This window comes from Monodelphis domestica, chromosome 5 (assembly GCF_027887165.1).
Source record: "Monodelphis domestica isolate mMonDom1 chromosome 5, mMonDom1.pri, whole genome shotgun sequence".
In the NCBI taxonomy this organism is placed as follows: domain Eukaryota; kingdom Metazoa; phylum Chordata; class Mammalia; order Didelphimorphia; family Didelphidae; genus Monodelphis; species Monodelphis domestica.
The window spans coordinates 221,758,791-221,784,168 of NC_077231.1; positions in this window are offsets into that span (position 1 = coordinate 221,758,791).

Genomic DNA, 25,378 nt, shown 5'->3' on the forward strand with positions numbered 1-25,378 from the left:
TGGCTTGCAAAACCCAGAGAATTCATTTAAATTATATATATATATATATATTATATATATATATATTATATAAAATTATCATATTATTTAGTAACATCAATACCTGTAATGATGGGGCCTAGGCCTTTCTGATTTGCTCAAATTTGAAATCTTTTGATAATATTGATACCTGTGAGAAATTTATGCATGTTTGTTTTATATAAAGTCCCCAATCTTATGCACTACTTGCTTTTTTCCCCTCTTGGTTTTTAGAAGTGATTATCTCAAAAGTAATCATTAAGAGATATATGATTTAGCTAAGATGTCTGGCTCTTGTGTTTTCCAAATGATGGGAAAATGTCAAGTATTCCGTCCAGCTATGTTGCCTTGTTCACCATCTTTAAAAAAAATTCTCTTGTCAATCTAACAAAATGCCCTTTCCTGCTTCATTATAGTGTCCCCTTCAACTACAATGTAATTGTATAATTATGCAATACAATTTCTATTGATTTTAGGAATACAAGATAGCAATTGGGGAATAGAAAGTTGTCATTCCTTTCTTATAATTTTAGTTTTCTCTGGAATAGCTTAGTTTCATAAATTACTTACTGTGGGATTTGGGGCTTTTTGTTAATTCACATATAAAAATAGTTTGGACATAAATTTATTTGCATATAAATTCACACACCTGGCTGTCCATACCATAGGTTGTTTTCCACTTGGACAATTTCAGAGTCAGATTTTCTTTGTATCTTAAAGGGAAGTCATAGGGAGTAGCAAATTACTAGAAAGAAGGATTCCAGTAAATCAATCTATCACTCAAGAAGCATTTCTTGTCCAGTTTCTATGTCCTTAGCATTATTGCTGTTGTGGAGGAATATAATTTCATAGGATCACCGTTTTAGAACTGGAAAGAACCTTAGCAAGTTTGCTAGTTCAACTCCCTGATTTTACATAAGAGAAAACCAATGCCCAGAGAAATGAAGTGAATTTTGTAGGGGAAAAATAAACCATAAGAGATTGAAATTTGGACAAGTATTCTTTCTTCTGTGTCAGTATGAAGAATGGCCTCATCACTTCATCAGACAAGTTTGTAAAATATTTAAAGAGAAAAGCTAGAAATACATGAAAAAATGGCCAGTGGCAAAAGAAACCAACCAAATTCAAATTTATGTTTATGTACAAGGGCTTCAGTATTTTAAAGAAAGGCAATATAAATGAGGGTTGAGATAGTCAAGGAACATTTCATAAAAGGTCAAGATTAGAACAAGATTTAAAGTATATGTAAAACAAATAAAAAAGCAGAGGTCAGGGCTTATTATAAGTGAAGGGAGTAGAAGCAAGAATTAGTCTAGTAAAAACTTGCCCATAGTAGTTACTCAGCAAATATTTATTAAGTTGAATTCATGCAAGGTGCAGAATGGGTTCAAAGAGGGACAGATTGGCATTGGAAAAACTTTCCGAAACTCTCAATCTGATCTAGTTTTGAAGTGAATGAATGTTTGTGTACTTCTGACTTCAGTTCATTCCATAAAATGTAAGCCAGAAAATCCCCAGATTAAGTTTTCTTATGTGGTTTCTGAGGTTTCCAGTTTGATCTTGTTCATTGACCTCTGAATGGATTCCCTACTTTATTATGGGATTCTCACACCTTATTATTAGGCAGGTACATAAAATATATTAAAAACATTAGGATAAATAACTTTTGAAAACTCACTTAACATTAGATATTTACTATTAAATTGACAGCTTTTAATGATGTCTTTTGTGAATACTTGAAGTCCACTGGCAGTCTAACATGCTGACATACTTCAGGCTAACTATACCTGAAATGATTATAATTAGTTTTTGCATTTATTGCTGAACACTATAGCCTTCATGAACTTGCTCTGTAGGCAATTTTTGTCAGTAGGATCTCCATATGAGATCTGCTTTATATGGACCCTTTTGTAGTTTGTTGCCTATGTTGCTTCTTTACTCAAATACCTACCACTGATTTTATCTTCAGGTTCTCATGTGATCTCTTGAAGTTTAGAACCACTGAGCAATTATCTGTAAAAGAATATCAGTGACTCATTCCTAAAGATACACACTATCTTCAACTGGAACAGATTTCATTCCAGATGGTTCAGAGCCTTTGTCAATTAATACAGCCTGTCAATTTTGGCTTTGTAGTTAAATGGTAAGGAAATAGTTATCTTTCATTTAAAAAATTCTGCCTCATTTACTAGCCTTTCTTTGGCTCCTGGGGCAGAGTAGGAATGTTTTACTCTCAATCCTTCCCAAAGGTGCTTTTAATTTTGTCTTTGTCTTCCTAATGTGGTAGTATCTCACTGGTGGTTGTATATTAGGGGACTGATATTTACTATAACTATGAGAACTCACTTATTATATTACAAAATTCTAATTTCATCTAACTTTTTCTAAGGATTATAGATTTAGAGCTAGAAAGGTCCTCAAAGACTGTTTTATTCTACCCTTTCTTTTTTCAGATGAGGAAACTGAATCCCAGAGAAATCAAGTAACTTGCCCAAGGTCACCCAGGTTGTAAGTGTCAAAGAATGGTTTGAATTCACAACTCTTGACTTGAAATCAAGTATATACTTTCCTGGGTACCACAATGCCTACCTAAGTGAAAGAGTATGACTTCAATTTGGGTACCATTTTCATTACTCTCTTGCCAGGTTAGGAGCCAAGGAAAATGGTGAGACTGGAATTTGGGGGAATGGCTTCCAGGGCCTGGTCCTAAAATGGATTTATGATGTAATAACATTTAGACATTTATTGATCTCTGTCACATTTATTTGCTTGGTCCCGCCATTATCCTATCCCAGCTCCTTCCTTATTCCTTCCCCTTTCCTTCCTTTTTTTTTCTCTATGTTAAGATTTTTACTCTTTGTACTATTTGTGTTGTGTTTCTCTTTATCCCAGATCTGATGAAAGTAGGGTTCTAGTACTAACTGCCCTCCACCCATTCCTTCCCTTTTTCCTGGCAGTTCTTTCACTCATTCCTCCTCCATATAAGATAGTCATTCTATCCTCCCTCCTCCTGATCTACTCTACTACCATTCTGACTCATCCCATTGTATTTACCTTGACCTCAATTTTTCCATTCATATATAATAAACCTTCAAAATACTCAGCCAATAAGGTCATTCTCAGCAGACCTAAATAACATTTTCCCATATAAGACATTTTCCCATACAAACATTTTGACATTTTGGGTTGCTTATGATGAGTCTTTTTTTCATTAACTTTGTATATTTCTCATAAAAAAAATTTCTATTGAGTTAAGGATTTTTCTCCCAGAAATAGTTGCAACTACTTTATTTAATTACACATCCATTTTTGGCCTTTTATAATTATTTTTACTTTTACTAGATAATGTTATTTTTGGTTGTAAGCTCAGTTCTTTTGCTCTATGAAATTCTGTGTTCTATATATGGTATTCTTTTACTGCTGAGGCTGATAAGCCTTGTGTTACTCTGACTTTAGCTTCATGACATTTAATTTTTTTTCTTCTTGTAGCTTATAGTATTTATAGTATGTTCCTTAAGCAATAGAACTTAGCAATGATGTTCCTGTGCATTTTCATCTTTGGGTCTCTTTGAGTTGGTGATGAGTGGATTCTTTCCATTTCTATTTTACCCTCTGATTCTAGGATTTCTGGATAGTTGTCCTTGATGATTTCTTGGAGTATGGCATCTGAATTCTTTTTTTTTTTATTGTAGTTTCGTTCCAGCAGTGCAAATATTCTTATCTTGTTCATGCTTAATCTATTTTCCAGATCAGTCGTTTTTGGGATAAAATGATTCATATTTTCTACTCCTTTTGATTTTGCTTTATTATTTCTTATTGTCTTAAGAGATTACCAGCTTGTCCTTGTATAATTTTAAATTTGAATGTATTATTTTCTTTCATGTGATTCTTGAAAACTTGTTCCATTTGGGTGAACTTACTTTCATAAATTTCTTGATTTTTTTTTTGCTTTGCTCTTATTTTTTTCCTAGGTTTTTTTCTCATTTAGTTTTTTAGTTCTTTTTAAAACCTCCAAAAGATCTTTTTAAAGTTTCTGGCTAATGATTGTGTTTCTTTGGTATTTTTGAAGTAGGTGTTTTTACTTCAATGTCTTCTGAATTTGAGACAATGTCTTTGTCCCAATAGTAGCTATCAGCAGTTGGGTTCTTTTTCTTTTGGCTGCTTTTTTTTTTAATTTAGCAGATAGGTCAATAGACTTAATTATTGGTATTTTGCTGGACTCCCAGGTTTCTTATAGTGCTGGAGTATGCCATATTAGGTTTTAGGAATTTTTTGTGTTTATTTTTTCCTGAGCCATATTTGGCTATTCCAAGTTTTATAGCCCGGGGTCTGATATATTCCCTTGGTCCCTGTTCAAGCCCCAGTCCATGACTGATCTCCTATGCTCCAACAAGAGCTGGCTGGCTGACATTTCTACCCCTGCCACTATAAGTAGACAGGTAACCTCTATGGTGACAACCAGGTATCCTGTTCTCCTAGGAGTAATCACAACTGCCAGTCATTCAGTAACCACACTCACCAATATACACTCCTTTCTCACTTCTCAATTCTGGACAATAGGCATCCATTCTGTTTTCCCCAGATCCAATATCCCTCACCTCGTTGAAGCAAGACTTGATGTCATGTCCTTTGGATCAGGTCCCCAGTATCTACTCAGTAGCTGTGCCAGCTGGAGGGTTAGGAGCCTCCAGGATGTAGACTTTGAGTCTTAGATAACAAGTTGAGATTGCTAATCCTGCCTCAGGGGTTATATTATTGATTCTAAACTATTTGATCTGTTCCCTGCCCCAAAAATTGTCTAGTTTCACTTTCAACTCTTGTCTGGATTTATTTTTGACTGTTTGGGGTGGCAGGTGTTAGGAGGACAAGAAAGCTTCACACCCTACTCTACAATGCTTGCAAACTCCTGTTGCATCACACATCTTTGGATCTCCTTTGTTTTCTACCAATGGTAAATTTACAAATGGGGTGACTATTGTAAATTAGAGCTAGAAAGTTCTAAATTCTCTTCTGGGTACATTCTTTTGGGGCCTTTTAAAGAGGCATACACAAGCTTTAGCCCAACTACTATAGTGAAAACAGCAATGGATTTAGCATCAGAAAACACAGATTCAAACCTTAGTTTTCCTCTTTATTATCTGTATGATTTGAGGCATGCCATTTCCTTGATCTGTTTCATCCGGTATAAAACTGTTTGGGCTAGAGGATTTCAAGACCACTCAGAGATTCAGATTTTGCTTTTTATTTTTTTTTAATTTAGGCAAAATTTAAGTAACTTAGTAAAAAAAAATCATATATAAATTTGTTTGTCCAGTTAATAGGGGGCCAACAAATTTCTTATTATGTTTTAGTGGAATCTATGTAATTCAGGGTGATTTATGATGTAAGATAATGCTCCTTTAAGATGTTACCCTTTCACAATTTGATGTTGAAAGGGGCAGAAAAAGTGTCTTACTATAGAGAAAATAATTATATCAGTTGGTAAAAGATTACTTTTTTAGTAAGTGAATAGTTTAGTGTCTGAAAGGAATAGGAAAAGAACTTTGATTTAATAAAATCTACTAAAATATGTTGTTGCAAAGTACTTTGTAAACAAAAGTTTAATTTTCTTCTCATGACTTCATTAAAGAGGTCCTTGATGTGTATGCAGATTATTATCATTAAAATTTTGTCAAGATGAGAAAGTACTCACATGTTTTTAGTTGTCAATTATAAATACTCTATCACCTTGTTTTGATTGTAGAGAGACTAATTTGAAGGTTTTGTCAACCACTCCTCTTTAAGATATCTTTGGAATCAATACTTTCAAAAGTGTGTAATCTTTATAATAGACTTCCTCTTTGTATAAGGGATTGCTACACCTGACCTTCAGTTTACTTAAAAGCTATTTCTGTTTCCTCATTAATCACAAAAAGAACTATGATTTTAGAATCAAAATGTGTAGTAACTATTGTCATTGATGAAGAAAAATATTTTGTTATGGAAATATTTATGGATTTCCCCAATTTTTCCCACTTTCATATATTACTGTTAGATTAATTCTTAAATGGCTTTGGGATGATGTGATTTTAAATATTGTCACACTAAAATTTTGATAGCTTTGTTTTTCATTCTATTGCATTTTCCCTTTGAATGAGAATCAGAAGAATAAAAGATTATTCTCAATTTTTTCTCTCATCCTCTTCCATAAAATTTTCTAAATGCTTATATTCTAAATGATTATTTCACTGAGTTCCTTTTGCCTCTCCTGTTAAGAATGTAAATTCTTTCTTCCTAAGGGTTTCTAGTTTCTTTTGTTCTCCTAACTGTGGTACCTGGCATATCAACTAAACTTCTCTAGGAACTGATATCATTCTGTGCTATTTGTTTTTCCATTTTTTTTCTTTGAAGGCTTGGAGTGGGGATCAACAGACAAAAGGGATGATTAGAGTTAAGTAATTTTTTATTATTTTTATTCTTCTAATTTGGTATATATTTTAACCTTTGTTCTAACAAGTTGATAGGCTGAACATATATACAAACTAGATTTAGAAATGATTCCCAAAAGTGAAACCAGCCTTTCTTTTTGATTAAAGTGTAATCTGTTTGGTTTTATCTCTATTGCTATTCAGCCATCTAAATATCCACCCTTATCTAGCACTCTGGCAGAAAATATTCATAATAAATAGATCTAGATTTTATTTCTTAATTCTGAGCAATTTTTTATTTTTTTGCTATCCCACCTAATGTTCAATTTTGAATTGAAGTTATACAATATTAAAGTATCTATGGATTTAATTTCAAGTCTTATCAAATTTATGGCATGATTTCAATTACCTATTCAATAGTTATTTGAATATAAGCTATTCATAACAGCATTATTTTCATAATGATTTAAAAATTAATCTTCATTATGAGTTCTAGGAGACAAAATTACTAAACATCTTAAGAAACCACAGTTCATTTTACCTGTAAAGGCAAATCAAATTAACTTCACCAGTTCCTGTATTTGCCTTTTCTAAGAGAACTTGGGAGGTTTCTAAGAGAATTTCCTTCAATTTACCAGCAATTTTATTTTGGACTTCTGGTTTCCTTTAGCATGAGAGATTTCTAGATTGTTAATATCTTTTATCTCTTATCATATGTCCTGTTCAGTGATCAGTGGACAAGGCTCTCACATTTATAGGAACAGTAGTTAAATGAATAATTACAAACAATCTAAAAACTGTTAAGTCTTAGCATCTTCTCTCTCTTTTCTATTCTCCATTCTACCTACCAGTATCACCCCCAAATCAAGTTTTAGCAAACAAAGTAATTTTGTATTTCTCTGTGTTTCACTGTTTAATGAATTCCTCACTCTACTTAGTTAGGCTACCCCCCCCCCAAAAAAAGCATAAAGTAGTCCATTTCTTGTAATACCTTAAAGCTTTTATAATATGATAGATCATTTCAAAGCTTCTGTTCTGTGGGTACAATGTATAGATAGGGTCATCTCAATGCCACTATGAAGCATTATTATAGGCCTTTGTAGAAATGTAATTATTCTCATTTTATATTTAAGGAAACCAGGAGAGAAATTAAATAACTTCCTCAAAGTCACAGAGCTAGTAAGTACTAAACTTAGAATTCAAACACCAAGTAAATCCATTGCTTTTCTATACTATACCATACAGCTACTGACTTAATGTATTTGGTCCATTGTTTCCTTATCTACACAATAATTGAACTAGCTTGAATCTAAATTCCTTTATAGCTAAAATTATTCTATGTGCCACAACGTTTCATCAGAATAAACTATAACATTGAGGTGAATTTGAAATAATAGATTGAGCTGACATGTAAGTGTCCTTGATTTGAAAGTCATATTTGGCAGCCATTCTGTTCTTTTTTTCCAAGCTGCCTTAGTATACAAGCCATGAGGGACAATCAGTCAAGTGAACTATATTCAATAGTTCTTTATTATTAGATGGGGCATTTTTCTTCATGGCACTTAAAGTTCTTTGAGTCTCATAGGAAGCAAATGAAAATAATATGACTAACTGTTGCTAAATCCAACAGCCAAGGTTTAAATTCAGACTTTGAAAAGCACTGATGTTTAGTACTTGCATTCACACACTTTGTTTTTAATCACAATGTTCTCCTACTTCTCAATTTCAATTAAATTAAACAATTATTGATTGAGCATCATTTATATGCTCAGCACTCTACTAGTTGCCATGATGAATACAAAAGAAGTATAAGGCATATTCTTGCCCCCAAGAGTCTAAAGCTTATTGAAGAGAAAGTAACACTGAGGCAACCTCAAACAGTAAAGGAATTAATTAAGAAGAGGAAGAAATTCAAGAGAAACAGATTGAATATCATAATGGAAAGACTACTGTGATATGAGTATAGACACCAAATCCCAGCTCCACTGCCAAGTGGCTGTATGACTTTAGATCATTCACTTCAACTTTTTTGGACTCAAATTTCCTTGTTTGAAAAATGGAGTAGCAAGAATAGTCTAAGCTACCTCGTAGACAGGGAATGCTTTAAGAGAATGGGGCCTCTTTTTATAGATATTCCTAGAGAAGAACCTTTATAAGTCAGAGACAGAAGAAGAAATACATTTTGGCTTCAGAGTAAAGAGTTAACGTTTTGCGACTCCTACAGAAAAAAGCCCTTGAGAAACATCTTTTATTATCAGATTTGTATTCCCTTTGTCATTTCCATCAAAAAAATATAACTTTATTAATATTTTATCTTGTTCATGAAACAAGCTTTATTAAACACAAAAAAATAACTATGCTCATGATGTAAGCAGATCATCTTGAAAACATTCTTTTTAATCAAGAATTTTTTTTTGGTTATTTGCCTCTTAGAATGATCAGAATTTAACATTACCAGTTCTATTTAAAAGTTAGAGTTCTTAAGTATATTATAGCTTTTTTATTGAAGTTTATGCTACTATTCTGTTCAAAATGCCATAATAATTTCTAAAATATAATTACATTTGAAGTTTCTGTGGTAGGATTACCCTCAGATTCTTTTTCCCTACTCTGTTTTTGCCATCAATCATGATTTGGGCTCTTACTCCTCCCTTCATCTGAGTTTTTGGTAGAGGTGTCTAGTGCTCTTATAATTCCCTATGGTATTTTATTTTTTAGACAGCTCTCTCGTTTTATTTCGTCACTTTTTTTCTTAACGAAAAACACATTTTTCCTTGGGTATCTAGGTAGGTGTTATTATATAGTCAGAACTGTCACTAGTCTGTTGTGACCAGGGTTTTGTCCCAGGATATCAATATTTGAGGGACAAGGGTATGAGTTCTCTCTAGCCTGCCATCTTTGTGTGACAGAACAAGGCCAGTTGCCATATTCTCAAAGAATACCTTTCCTCTCAATAAATTTGATGTAGCATTTAATAGGAAAAAGTAGAACTTCCAGGGTTTTTAGTAAATTGGGACTTGTTTCAAGGCAGATAGCCCAGAATTTTAACAAAAATGATAATTGGAACTCCTTTATGAAATAGAGATGATCCCAAGTTCTCAAGATTTTTCTATCTGAGCTGAAGTATTTGCAGTTCCTACTGAGGGAGCAGGAAACTGCCGGGCCTTGGCAGTTAATATGTCAAAGATCCCAGCAGTAGGTGCAAGATAAGAACTTAGGGGCCTGAGCAGGAAATTGCCGGACCTTGGAAGTTAATATGTCAAAGGTCCCAGCAGCAGTAGGTCCCAGATAAGAACTTAGGGACCATAAATGATGGCAAACATTCCAACAATGGTATGTACCAGATAGGGACTGGGGGGCTATGCATGCTGGAGGGGATATATATCCCAGCATCCCCAGACTACGATTGGAACTCTATGGCGGGGCTCCCCTAGTGTGTGCTGCTGGTGCACACCAATTCAATAAATGACCCTTTTGCTTGATTGCATTGTCTTATGGTCTTCCGTGGTGGTGGGCGAAAATCCCTGACCCTAATACTAGCAAACTAGCAAGTTTCCAGATTTTTTTAAACCCTTACCTTCTGTCTTATAATTGGTACTAAGTATAGGCTCCAAGGCAAGAGGCCATAAGATATAGACTTGTCCAGAGACACAGATTGAGGAATATCCAAGGCCAGGTTTGAACCCAAGAACTCACATCTTTATGCCTGACTTTCTTTCCCCTGAGCTACCTAACTGTCCCAAGTCTCCAAATATTGATACAGAAGTACAAATCTAAAAGTAGTTAAGTTTAAAGATGCTAGAAGGTTGGCTAAAGAATGATGAATTGTGGTCTTCACTTATTCCTGCAGACAGTATTTTAATCCATGGAAGAAATGTGCCCAGTTTTGGTGAAGTGAGTGTCCACTATAAGAAAATCATGAAGCCTTGAAATTGTGAAGTATGATGATACTAAATATTACTTGATTATCATGTCATAATAAAACTGAAAGGAAATTGGGGAAAGTGAAGAATTAATCAAGGTCAAGATGAATTTAACTTTAAATTGTAAACTTTTTTCTAAACTTTAGGTTTTACTTTTGTGGATTTCATTAAGACAAGATGAGAAGGCAAGATTTTTGAAAAGGACAAATAACTAATACTAGAACAAGAAAAGTTATAGCCTACAGGGAAAATAAATACATCAACATGTTTTGAGAAATGAAAAAGAACCTAAATTTGGAATATCCTTAAATAAGCCATGTTTTATTAATGATCTTAACATGATTGGAATTAGCATGTTAACTAGAGGTAGATGGAAATAAGTATATCATACATTTGTCTAATTCTAGAAAATAGAATAATGATAGTGTTTCTGTTATTTAGTTTTTTAAAACTGAGAAAATTTAGGAACCAGTATTTAGAGTAATAATTAGGGATTCTGGAATATATAATAATTAAACAATTCTTCCCAAGAATTGCAATTCCCAGAATCTTTAAAGCTTTAAACCTCCTTTCAAGGTGTTTGGTCAGACCAGGTCTTATCAAAAAAACCATCACAGAGGCATAAGAGGGGGACTTCAGTAGAGGATCATATTGCTACATTTTTGTTAAACAAACATTTATGGAAAGAAATATGGATATTCTCATTCACCTTAAAATTTTTTATCCTACTTATTTCAAACCCTGCTAAGAAATCAATTTCTTTTTGGCATTTGTATACAGGTATATAGGTTTTGCTATTTTGTGTCTTTCCAGAAAGCATTTCTAGAAACCAGGAAGAACTGAGTTCAGTCTAGCCTCTAACACAAACTATTTAAACACTGGGCAAATTATTTAATTTAATTAAATGCTCTAGACTAGTGATGTCAACTCAAATTGAAATAGGTCATTACATCATGCATAAGCATCTCTGCAAGTGCATATTTTCTTAGAAAATAATATATCAACATTTTTCTATGTTCTGTTGTAGTTTTATTTATTGTTATATTTTAATCTGGTTCCAGCTATACTCAGGAGCATTACAGGCAGCATTCAGCCAGGGGCAGTGTGTCTCAGATTTCTGCTTTAGGCAACTCACTAAGACTATAACTTGAAAAAAGTTGTCAAGTTTCATTGATAGAGGGAGTTTGCTTACCTGTGAGTTTGAAAGCAATGAAATTGCAGGTTCTGTCTCTATCTCTATCCCTTTCCAAAAGGGAAAGGGAAAACAACCGCCCTTAAATCAACCTTTAAATGTCGTACTTATAGCTCTTGTGATATCCTGGTAAGGTAAGTCAATCGCTCCTTGTTACTGACTTTCTCAGAAATTTAATTAAACTGTTAAACTGTACTACAACCATATCTCTCTGGTGTCATTTTGGACTAGGTCACTGATCTACTATTAAAGATCTTTGCACCATTGCCTCATCCATATTAAGACTTCAGAGCATTTTTTTCCCTGTGTTCCTTTTGTGAGATGGCAGTATTTTTTAGTATACCAGTATGGCGGTCCAGCGTTTGTTTCTTATATCACAATGTCAATATGGACTTAGAACATGACACTTACATTCACACACACATAAATATGTATACATGTGGATATATAACATGTGTGTATATGTATTATATCTATGTGTATATATTATTGTATATTATAATTTTATTATATATAATTATATTGTTATATATTAAATTATTAGATATATAACCATTCATGGCTTTACACATCTCCTGACCACCACCTTTGGAACAAATAAAAAAATCATCATGTGGTTTTCATGATTTAAAAAAAGTTTTCTATATGAAATTTTGCTTAATAATACAGGACCGCCACAATCTGTGAACAAATTGTTACCTGCCTGTTTAAGATCATCTCACAATATATTCGGCCCACGAGGCAATAATTTCTTACTCCCTTACCTCTATTTCTTGGGTCACACATTCAGTGTGTCTATTAAATTCTACCCAGGGTTCAAGATGCAACTTACATGTCACCTCCATGAAGCCAGTTCTTTGTTCTGGCTTGTACGCCAAAGAGAAAAAAATTTTTTTTTAAATTGGGATGGTTCTGTTTGTACAAAACTATTTGTAGCTGCACTTTTTGTGGTGGCAAAAAAGTTGAAAAATGAAGGGATGCCCTTCAATTGGGGAATGGCTGAACAAATTGTGGTATATGTTGGTGATGGAATACTATTGTGCTAAAAGGAATGGTGAATTGCTTGATTTCTATAAGTACTGGAAAGACCTACATAAACTGATGTGGAGTGAAATGAGCAGAACCAGGCAAACATTGTACACTGTAACCGAAACATTGTGGGATGAACAAATGTAATAGACTTTGCTACTAAAAGCAATGGATCATTATCCAAGACAATTCTGAGGGACCTATGAGAAAGAATGCTATCCACATTGAGAGAAAGAACAACTGAAGAAAAAATGCAAAAGAAAACATGATTTATCACTTATTTATATGGGTATATGATTTGTTGTTTTGAATTTAAAAGATTATTACAAAAATTAATATGTAAATATGTTTTGAGTGATAATACATGTATAAACCAGTTGAATTGCTTGTCAGCTCTGGGAGGGGAGAGGGAAAAGGGGAGGAAGAGAACATGAATCATGTAACCATGAGAAAATATTTTTAAAAAAAAGTAAAAATCATTAAAAAAAAGAAAATCTCAAATGGAGTCACAAAAAGTCATATTTGACTGAATCAGAAGAGGAAATTATTGCTATGTAATTCATGCACTGGGGATAAAAAAAAAACAAGAAGAAAAAATCTATTATTTTGTATTATAATTATTTGCATAGTCATTCTCTGTCATGATGGTTTTTTAAACCCTGAGGGAAGGGACCTTAAATCTCTAGATTTCCTTTAGTCCCTAGAACAGAATATGTACTTTATAAATGTATAATAAGTGAATGATATGTTTCTAAAAGCAGCCCACATTCCTTGGCTTCCAGTTTTCCATTCCATCCATTTGCACCACCATATAATTCATTGAATTAAAACATTATTATATTCTAGTTATTATGATTCAGTTTATAATTACTAGTTTTATTTTCTCTTTATTAGATACCAAATTCTAAAGACACAAGTGAACTTTGGCAATAGCTACAATGAAGTTTCTTTGATTTCTCTACCACTATTTATTCTGGGTCTCTTCTGCAACAACCTTGCCTTTTCTGAATTCTTTAGGAGTTTCTTGAACTAGTTCTGGATCAACTCCTTTACTTTTCCTCTCTTGAATTTGTGATACATCTACTAATGAATAATTCTAAAAAATCAATTTCTTTTCCCTTAAGCCTGGATAGTCAAAGACATGAGCTGACTACTCCGTTACTAAATTGTCCTTCACAAATCAAGCCCTTAAATGTGGGGACTCTTAGAGAACTTCCTATCTTGTCCTTTTTTTTTTTTGAAAGGACATACATTGGATGGCTTGGAAAAAACTCTATACATGAATGTTGAGGAAACATAAACAAAGGAAATTATCATAATAGATAGGAGTTAATGGTTAGTCAGAAGGGTCTTCCTAGAAAAGGGGAATGTTGAACCCGGTTTTAAATAATCTGATAATTAATTAATTAAATTCAAGGTAGTACACCTATCATAAACATATATGTGTGTGTGCATATCCACACACATATGCAAAAAGATGATTAGATATTATACTCCGTTGTGAATCATCTAGGTTTTCCCTGAGTTATAGATAATTGAAAGCATGGATTAGTGTATAATATAGTAAAGTATACTATTTTATAAATAAAAGCTTATTAAAATAATAAATTATCATGATCAATTACTAATATTTCACATGCATATTTTAAGAAAATATAATTTAGAAAGACATATACAGTTCAATATATTTCAAATATTATTAATTACTACTGTAAAATTTAAATTAATATCCAATAACTCCAAGTATATTTTATATAAAGTTTATTAATAATCACTTGAAGTAGAAGAAATAAAAAGAACTTGTAAAAAACACCTGAGTAAAATTCTCCTGCCTCTCACCTTACCCTACTTCCACAGCCCTGTTTCTGGGAGAAGAGGGAAAGAGTGAAGAACTATACAAAACTTATATCCTCCCCACATTAGCATGTTATGTAGAGTAGGAACTTGAGAAGCTGGGAAAGAGAGTTTTGGGGGAAAGAATTCTAATTATATACTACTTAGTTCAGCTCTATTTTATTTCCCAATCTCAAGAAAATAAAAAAAAAAACAGAATTGGATGGAACCTCAAATTTCAGAGAAGAATCTTTTCTACCACATCACTGACAAGTGGTCACTAGTCCACCATTTGAAAATTTCCAGTTAGAGACAGTTCATTGTTTCCCAAAGAAGACCACTCTGCTTTTGGAAAGACCTAACATTTTTCACCCTAGATATTGAATTGAAATTTGTTCCTCTATAACTTTACAATCCTCAATATTTATAATTCTATTATCATAGGTCAAGCAAACATTGCTCTCCTTTATGCAGACTTTTCAAATACCTAAACACAGGTATTATATCCTAAGTCTTGTCTTTCCTTTTCCTTTCTATAGGCTAAATATCCCAAGTTCCTTCATTACTATCCTATACTGGATACTCTCTAGCTTGTCAAGTATTTTTCTAAAATATGTCACTGAGAACTGTTAACTATTCCAGTTATGATTTGAAAAATGGAACAATTATCTTTCTCATTTTTGTCAAATCTTTCCCCCTCAAAACAAAATTTAGAAATCTCTCTCTCTTCCTCTGTCTCTGTCTCTGTCTCTGTCTGTCTGTCTGTCTGTCTGTCTCTCTCTCTCTCCCACCTTAGGTTTGGTCTTACTATCAATTTTAAGACAGAAGAACATCAAGGGCTAAACAGTAGGGGTTAAGTGACTTGCCCTGACACACAGCTAGGAAAAGCCCATGTTCTCCTGATTTCAGACTTGATGGTTTATGTACTGTGCTATCTAGTTGCTTCCATTTTTAAGTCTATTAATTTCATCACTGACTTTTTTTGGCTGCCATATCATCCATTTGGCTCATTTTTTGGTAGAGTGCTTTGTTTATGAAAGAGTCAGGAAACCAGTGTTGCTGAATTGAGGAGTACATGTTGATCAGTAAGGTATAAGAAGCCTTGAAAGGCAAGCCAGGACTGGATTATAAAGGACTTTGATTACTGAACTGAACATTTTTGTATTTTTCCTAAAAGCTATAAGAAGCGCTGGAGTTAATTGAGTGTGTGTGTGTGTGTGTGTGTGTGTGTGTATGCATGTGTGTTTGTGTGTGTGTGTATGGTCACAATTGTGTTTAAGGTAGATCACTTCATTGGCTGAATGAAGAATCGATGGGAAGAAATTTGAGGCAGACAGACCCATCAGCACATTATGCATTAATCCAGGGGTGAAGTCAGAAACATCAAGTTAAATTATTTATTCTAGCAAGCACTGGGTTGATGAGTCTAAGTAATTTTCCTGAATTTTCAGCCTTTGTGAGATGAAAAGCCCAGGCTCAAAAAATAAACAGTAGTACTCATTTTCAGAATGTCTCTAAAATAGCCTAGTTTTTTTGAGCTTTTCATACAGTTTCTCTCTAGTTTTGATCCTTGTCTGCTCTATTTTGATATTCCTTGTTTTTCTACCTTGTTCCTTTATGTTGCATCTCAGATTATCACCTCCAATCAATTTAGGTTTCTAGTTCTGCTTCTTCCCATTATGCTGATATTTCTGGCTCACTTCTGAGCTTCCAGCTTACTCAGATTAATATAATAGAGGTAGAATTTTTATTTTCCTGAGGATACTTACTTTTAACCCATCACCTTCAACTAGGCTTCAGTCTGCATTCAGATAACCAATTCTTTTCTGCTACAAGAAGGTAGGGAACTTTTTGTCTTCTATCAGCAATATAATAAACCTGTAATAAACTTCCAGTCATGTCTTGTTTTCTTGAATTTTCTGGTCTAGGTACCTGCTCTTAAAAACAATAAGTTTGCCCCAAAGTACCAAAGATCTTATATTTACCATGCTAGTAGATTTATTTACATATAGCATAGTCTTCTATTTGCCACAGATTCACTTCTTAAAAGTCCATGGCTCTGTTCTACTGAGTAGTTAAAGTATATTCAAACAGAATAGAACTTGAAGAATGGTTTCTTGACTAATTACTTGAAACAGAGAGACCAGGTAAAATAAAACAGTGATTCATGCTCTTTGAAAAGTAGGAAATGCCATTAGTTTCAGAGTAGTTATTTAAGGCTTTCATTATATTTTTCTAATCTGTCTCAAAGGGTCTGGAAATAGTTTCCTCTAGAAATTTTGCTAAATCACTCAATCAAATGTTTATCAAATAACTACTACATGCTCCATCAGTCTCAATGCTTTGTGACTCCATTTAGGATTTTCTGGCCAAAGATGCAGAAGTGGTTTGCCATCTCCTTCTCTAGTTCGTTTTACAGAAAAGGAAACTGAGATAAACAGTGTTAAGTGACTCATTGAGGGTTTTTTGAGGCTGATTTGAACTCAAGAAGAATCCAAGCCTGGCATTCTATCCACTGCTCTACTTAGTTGCTCCATATAGGAAAAAAAAAGTATAAAAATCTGTCTTCAAGAAACATTCAGTCTTCATGGGAAAACTAAACTAAACTAAACTAAACTAACAATACAAAATAAAAAAAAATCCTACTATCTGTGGTAGTAGATATTATAGATGGTAAAGGTTAAAAGAGGCTAAATAGGGCCTCCCATTCATAAGACTGAAAGATGCTAGAGCTGGATGATAACTTATGTCCAAACTACATCAGCCCATCGATGAAAAAACTGAAACCCAAGAAATGATTTATCTAAGCTCATTCTGGTGAGCCATAATCCAGGTATTCTGACTCCCAATGCAATATGCTTTCTAAATCATAGAAGCAAAGTATGCTACAGGACAGCTATGGTATTTGAGTCAATTAGTAATGCACTTCACCAAAAAGCACCCTTTGCTACTCTTTTGAATAGCTCTCTTCTCTTTTTTTGTCTTCTAAGTAAGTTTCTTTTTTTTTCTCTCTCTCCTCCCAGTGCTTCTACTTTTGCTTTTCCATACATACCATTTATTCTTATTGTTCCTTTTCTTGTGACTTTCTTGATAAAAGTCACAACTATGTCAATGTCAGTCATGGATTCCTTATTTGTATGACTATAGCCTCCTCCCACTATATCTCATCCTACATACAATTGCCAAGTCAATCTTAAAACATTCCTTTTATCATGTGTCTCTGTTACTCAAATATCTTAAATTTTTCCTCATCACTCTAAGGATAAAATCTAAATTCCTCAGTTTGGCTTTCTAGGTCCTTTATAATTTACTCTATGTCACCTCTCCAAACCAGTTCCTATTCTTGAATTTAGATTCATGAAAGCTAAATCTGAATCTTATTTTAGATATTTCTTATTGAAAAGAAATTCATTTTTCTGGGTGTCAGGTTCTTCATCTATAAATGAAAAATTGGATTAGATTATTCCGTAAGGTTCTGTGTAGTTCAAACTATGTGTTTCTATGATTTGATTTTGCTTTGGGAATCTTCTCTTCTTGGCCAACTAATTTCTTCACTGTGCCTTTATTGCCATTCTTATTTTCAACTTATATGTCTATTGGCATGTTGCTCTTTTTCCACCTAATTCCATTTTCCTCTTCATTACTTACCAGATCCATTAAGAAGCCTTTCCAGAATTAATCTTTTTCTTCTTGGATCCTGCCTAGTACCTTTATGTAATACACTTTGATATTTAATCATGTAATGTCTTGTATTGCTTTTGAATTGTTTCATTGGTGTACATCTTATCCAAGGAGACTTTAGTCTGATAAAGTAGAATATGTACAGTATTATTTAGATATTTACTATAGAACTTAGATAATTATGAGCACAGAGCAGTCAGTGAAGAAACACTCACTGAATTGAATTTCAAATTTGCTGCTTTCTATCCTAATCTTCCTTTATTTATCCAGCTAGGAGATTGTCTTTAATTTTTTGTTTAGTTATGGACTAAATTTAAAGGTAAAATAAGCAGGATTTCTGCTTCTAGGAGTGTTGTAACTAAAGAAGCAGTTTCTGAAATCATGACCAAAGAGGAAAAAAATCAAGGTTCAGTGTGTTCTGTGGAAGAGTGGTATACATTCCAAATAAAACTGGGAGTTAGATTCAGGGCTTCTTGCCTAAAACTGTACAGTTCTTGTGTATGTAGCTACTCATTCTTACTTGTCTCACTGTGCTTTCTAGATCCAGGATCCTGGAATAAGCAGTTGGTTGACTTTTGGCAATCAATTTTGTGTGATATTTGAATACAGATCCATAGGGATGAAAACACATCAAACTCCATTAAAGTGATGACATTAAGGAAATGGGTCTTTCTATTATCAGCCTCTGGCTTGGCTTGTTGACAAAGAATAAGATACAGCCACCTTTGATCTAGTGACTGGGGCCTGAAGGTTTCCTGAAATTTTCTGGTAGAACTATATCTCCAGAGTTCCTATAAATCAATGTACAGGAGCATTATTTATTCCTCTCTCCAATACAATTTGCCAGAATGAGGTAAAAAAGAAAGATGTATATGACACCTGGCAGTACAGTACAAAAGAAATCTCATAAAATTGTCTACAATTAGGGTCAGCTTTTAAAGAAGTGACTTTCCTTGGTGTGCCGATAAACACCATATTTGTAATTAAATCTTTCCTATTTAAGAAGTTTGATAGGTGCTATTTTTATCCATTATCCATTTCTATTTATTTTTGCATTTTATCATTAAGGAAGACAAGCCTGTGTTATTTAGATATCAAAAGCAGTTCTGTAGACTCTGGAAACAATCAACATGGAAATTAAATGTCTTTGAATTGAACAATACACAGTCAATGTTCTGATTATTTAATATCTAGAAATTAATTTCCTTTAAAGCTAGAAGATTGTTCACGAATGAATTCAATTGTGTAGGGTAATGGTAGTTAACATGAAATATACCAAATGTATAATTTCATTCTTAAAATAATTGTTACTAAATGGAGAATCATCACTCTTTAAAGTGGGTGTTTTGTGGGTTCATATTATAAGTATTTCCCTATCCTTTACCCTACTCACCTGCCACATTTACATTTAACTTTAAGTCTTATAGTTAATGAAGGTAGATGACATTTTGTTTATAAAGATGACATTTGTTATAAAAATGTGGTAGATTTTTTAAATTTATTTTTAATGATTACCTGTCAATACAATTTATACTTTTATTTTTCGACACTTTGCAATCCATGTTCTCTTATTCCCTTTTACCCCTCACCTCTTCCCAAGAAGACAAGTAATATGATATAGGTTGTACATTTATTGTCATATAAAACATAATCTCATGCTTGTTATGCAGTGAAACAAGACACGCATTGCCCACAGTAGAAAAAATCATGGAAGAAATATAGCAAAGAATGGCCTATATTTCAATCTGCATTCAGACTCCATCTATTCCTTCTATGACAATGGATCTTCATCATGAGCCCCTCAGAGTTGTCCTGGATCCTTGCCTTGTTGCTAGTAATTAAGTTGGTCACAGTTGATCATCAAACACTATTTTTTTACTATGTAAAATATTCTCCTGGTTCTATTGACTTCACTTTGCATCATATTATGTGTCTTTTCAGAATTTTTTATTTTGTTTGTCATGTCTTATGCCACAGGAATATTCCATTATAAACATATACTAAAACTTGTTCAGCCATCCCCAAGTGATGGGCATCTCCTCAGTTTTCAATTATTTTTTACTATAAAAAGCTGCTATAAATATTTTTTATGGGCAGGTTCTTTCTGCCTATTTTTAAACTTTTGGGCATATAAACCTATTAGTGGTATAACTGGGCCTGTGGTAGATTTATCTACCAAAAGAGGAAGAATGAGGCCTTAGCCCTATTGAATGGATTGCTGGAATATTGAAAGAATCTGTGAAGAAGGTACCATGAGAAAACTCCTGGTATTGGAAATTCCTTCCATTAAGACAGATTTCACCCTACATCTTACTTTGAGGAATTAAGACAGAGAGAATTTTCTGAGACATACAAATATGAAATAAATTGCCTGGGATCATTAAACTGGTAAGGATCAGAGATAGATTTGAACCAGTTTCTCTGATTTCAAGCTTAGCATTCTGGGCACTGTATTATGCTAGTTTATCAGGCATAGGTTACATCTTCAATTTATATGGCAGTTTTACATTTGTGCAATTGCACATTTGTATTCCTTTTATTTTCGAGATACCTCTAGGAGGCAAATAATGAATTGTAATGTAATGGTAAATTTTCCATGTGAAAAAAAAATGAGGCACAAAGAAATGAAGAGAGACAGAAGATATATAGTAAAGAAAGAAAAACAAAAATCCTAGGTTCTAGAAAATTATAATGTTTTAGGACTGAAAAAGACTTTGGATATCTCCTAAACCTTGCCTTGAATTGAAATGAGGAAATGAAAGCCCCCAAAATGGAAGTGATATAGTCAAAGACATGTAGATATTTAGTGGGAAAGTATTAAAACCTAGATCTTTTTGCCTTCTTGGTCTAGTATGCTTTGCATTCTGCTACAAACTAGCTGTAAAACCTAGTGATAGTCACTTTTATACCTCTTATTATTTCTCTACAAAAAAAAAGGATTACACTTCAATTCAATTCAACAGACATTTATTAAGCACCTATATTGTGCAAGACACTGGGAAAGGAACTAGATATACAAAACTAAAGTTCACCTTTAAGGAATGCACTAAGGGAGAATGGTTGATCCTTAAGATCCTTCATAGTTATAAATATCCTAGGACCCTATACAACTTGCTTATTGTGAACCAATTAGTCAAAAGGATATTGCAGATTAGATTTTAGATTCTATAACTCTTTGGTTTCTTGTTTTCCCTACTACATCATTTTGACTTTCTGGTTAAATTATTCTTACAAGTTCTCTCTCTTGTTTGTATATATCATCAAGACTGTTTTGTGCTTTAAAATTCAACTAAAGAAATGGTTTGCTTTTAACCATCCCTTGATCTAGTCTATCTGTATAGGGAATATCAATAAATTCAAAATGTATTTTGAACTCTGTACCAATTATAAATAAAGGAACTACTGACTGCTGCATAGCTGTCCATTGGATAACATAGATGATTAACTTAGACAAAAGCTACTTGACAAAATGTAGGACATATGGAAAGTATAAGATCCCATATCTATTTTACAATATCATTCTAGCCTTATTCTTTATGGGGTAGTTCTAAGAGCAAATAGAGAGCTTGTGTGTTGCATTTATACTCATGTCTATAAAATAGAAGGATTCAAAAATAGCTTGGACATTGTTTCTCTGATCTCTTTTTCTAATGAAAACTTTAAAATACACATATATTTCTTTGCAAAGAGATTTTACTATTCAAACACACCGATATTGCATTTTCATTTTACAGGCAATTCTCATTTTCTTTGTGATCCTTTTCTCAACAAATTCTTAAAAACTTCTCTTTGAGCATCATTGAATATTGTTACATGTCTTTCCCTTTTTCATCAAGGAGAAAACATATTTTCCATCATTTAAGGAAGTTAAAGTTTCAAGGTAAACCTTAAAGAGCCTTATTTCCTTCCAAATATTAAATCTGAACTGCCAGTAGCTGCCAACAGTTGGTATCCTGGATTTTGGATCACAGTTTCATCAGATAATAATGTTTCTCTAATAGGAACAAGTGAGAAATCAGACAAAACATAATCTAGTCAAAATATTATTCAATATATATGTATATTTTATTGATTCATAATATTATAAAATTTTTCTTCTTAGAATGAGATGACAACTTATTCTGTATAATTTGTCTCTATCATTCCAAAATCCTACATAGAAGATTTAATTTGCTATAAGATTTCCTCTGAATACATTAATATTTCATGCTTAACAGTATGATGCTTACTTTATGATAGGAATACCTTTATCTTTATACATGTATTAAGGATTGTAAGAACTGAAATAATAGTTCTACCCAGATATATATTTTCTAAAGTTTATTGGAAAGGGTAGACAATCATTCCTATAAGTAATCTGACCACGTGGACCCTACCCTGCATGTCTCTTCCTCCATCCCTCTCATCTGCCTGCTTTGTTCCCAACTGCTTCCTTCTTCCTTCTCTTCTCAGTTCTCTCCCTCACAAGCCCAAAGCCATGACTTTTATTAACTTAGAGCATGTTGAGGGACACAAACCTGGTGCAACTGTGTTATTTCAGGAATGCTTGATGGAAAGGTCAAGCTATTCAGGAGGGGGAGGGAATGAACTTTCTTGACACAGGATGATGATGTCTTTAACACTATTTTTTTCTGATTAAGTCATTTTCAAAACTATATATCTTCTTAAATATATCAAGCATTTTTCTACTGATCTTTGTGTCAACCTAAGATCATGAATCTTCTAAAATCATTTAATTCTATGATTGTCAAAAAGCTTGAGAAAAAAGCATGAGACTCTTGGTAAAAAAAAAAATAGGACTTCAGTGGAAAGAAGTAACCAATACTGTAACATTTCCCAACTATGTCCAGCTCATCGGTCAATTGTGTTGCCTGTAAAAAAAAGTGTGTGTGTGTGTATATATATGTGTGTGTGTGTGTGTGTGTGTGTGTATTTATATACACACATATATACACACATGTGTATATATACATATATGCATAAATACATATATATACATACATAAATACATGTTAAAGCATTTGGGCTACCATTATATAGTATGTTATCATTTGTACAAATGGAATTCTCATTCAATTCTTTTCTCTTTTAACTTTTCTTCTAAACATTGGTGATTATAACTTCTGGCCATAGATCTTCCTGAGATATTGTGTAGTGTTCTAGAGGTCAGTTCAATTAACATCTCTTATAAAAAATAAGAATAAACTTTCATTGTCTATAAGAAAATCACATTTCTTTTTATCTTTCTGCATCACATTCTTCATGATAGTGTGCAAATATTTTTAGTAATGATATATCTTCCTAGTTAATATCTATATCCATAAGTCTGCTTATTCACTTCTCAAATTTCCTCAAAGGAACCGTTGATAAGTTTCATATGTATATAGAGCATTCTCATTAAGGTTTTATAAACATAAAAAATAGACATAAGATTGATACTACTTTGTTTTTGTGATATGACCTATATATTTTTTCATTCTTTTAGAACTTTCAATCCTTTGAAATATCTTGAGAATTGATGGCTGAATGTCTTTTAAAATTGTTACTCTCAGCATTGATTTCCTATACCTGTACTTGGTTAGTCTTACTCCTTTTCCCAAGATCCCATTTTTTTTTTGTTTTGATTCAATTTTTTATTTTTTCTGAAACTCATTAAATACTAAAGTGGTAGATTCCAAAAATGTTACTATAGTTCCATCAATGATGACAATATTGGGACATCTTTTTCATTTATATCATATTTTCTCAGTTTCAATTATAAAGACATTGAGTATTATATGAAGGTGGGTCAAATTTTTCACAGCCTTCTTTATCTTACATTCATTCTTTTTTGTGAGATGGTCTTCCAAAACTTACAAATGAATTTATGTTCTAAATTCAATTCTGCTTAATTCAATGAATATTTATTAAGTGCCTACTGTGTCAGGCACTGTCCTAATTACTGGGGTTGCAAATAAGAAAAAGAAATATGTCCCTACCCTTAAGGAGTTTACAGTCTAATGGTGCAGAGGAGAAGTTAAAGGGGAGACAAAAAGGAAGCAGAAAGGGAGTGGAATGAACATAAAGGGCTACTGTGATATTGAAATCACTTTTAAAAGACTGATATATTTTAATTTAAGGTTGCCAAGGAATTCACTTATGTAATTCCCAAATGAAACACTCAAGTCAGCTGGCAAAATTTTATGGTGTTTTAATTACAACAGGAGGAAGAAAGTATTAGAGGGAAAGAGAGGGAGAGAGAGAGAGAGAGGGAGAGAGAGAGAGAGAGGGAAAGAGAGAGAGAGAGAGAGAGAGAGAGAGAGAGAGAGAGAGACAGAGACAGAGACAGAGACAGAGACAGAGACAGAGACAGAGACAGAGACAGAGACAGAGACAGAGACAGAGACAGAGACAGAGACAGAGACAGAGAGACAGAGAGACAGAGAGAAGGAAAGAGGAAGAGAAGGAAAGAAGTTTAACTGAGAACCACTCTGGCTCAGGCTGAGCCATAGTGGGCTTTAAGGCCTTGGATAGTCAAGGCAGGGAAAGGGATCAGTCCTTATCACTCACATGACCAATCTGAAGGAAAGCAGTCTGTGGGGCTCCTCCAACTTCAAGTACCAGCCTCTAATTGAACTCTAGCCCTCCTCACAGGAAGTCCCAAGAACTCCAGAGGCTGTTCTCTACCTCACTTCCTGCATCTCACATGTGCCAATGGTGGCTCTAGCTTGACCTAGGACTGCCCAGAGGTCTGTCCTTTTTTGCACATGTCTGTTGAAGGCCATATTCTCAAATAATTAAATCTTGAGTTTGCTGCAGCCCTTCCTAATCTTGTTACACTGAGTAGGGTGGAGAATGTAGTTTCCAAGACCTGATTCAGTTATTCCAAGTATCTCTATTGTTATTGATCAGGAAATAGCAAAATCCGATCTTCTAAAGAATGATCTGAATAGGGTGGAGTAGTTTTGCAATTCACACTACCCAGCATGTAAGAATCTTATTTTGTGTTCAGACTAAGGAAAACTGTAAATGGAAAATGGAAGTCACAAAGTCCTGATCATTCCCTCTAACAAAGAAAAAGTTTCAATGCAATCTAATGTTCTACCCTCCAGCCCTCCCATCAGAAAGGAGAAGTTAAGGAAGTTAGTAAGATGTTTGTTGAGTATTCAGTGTTGAGGAAAACAGCATGATTTTTGGTGATAAACTTATTCTGGAAAGGGCATCATATTCCAAAGAATTCAGACCAAAAAGACAGGCAGATAGAAAGTGTTGACCCTGTCTATAATCTCTTTTTAGTTAGCAAGGTCATCAAGTGT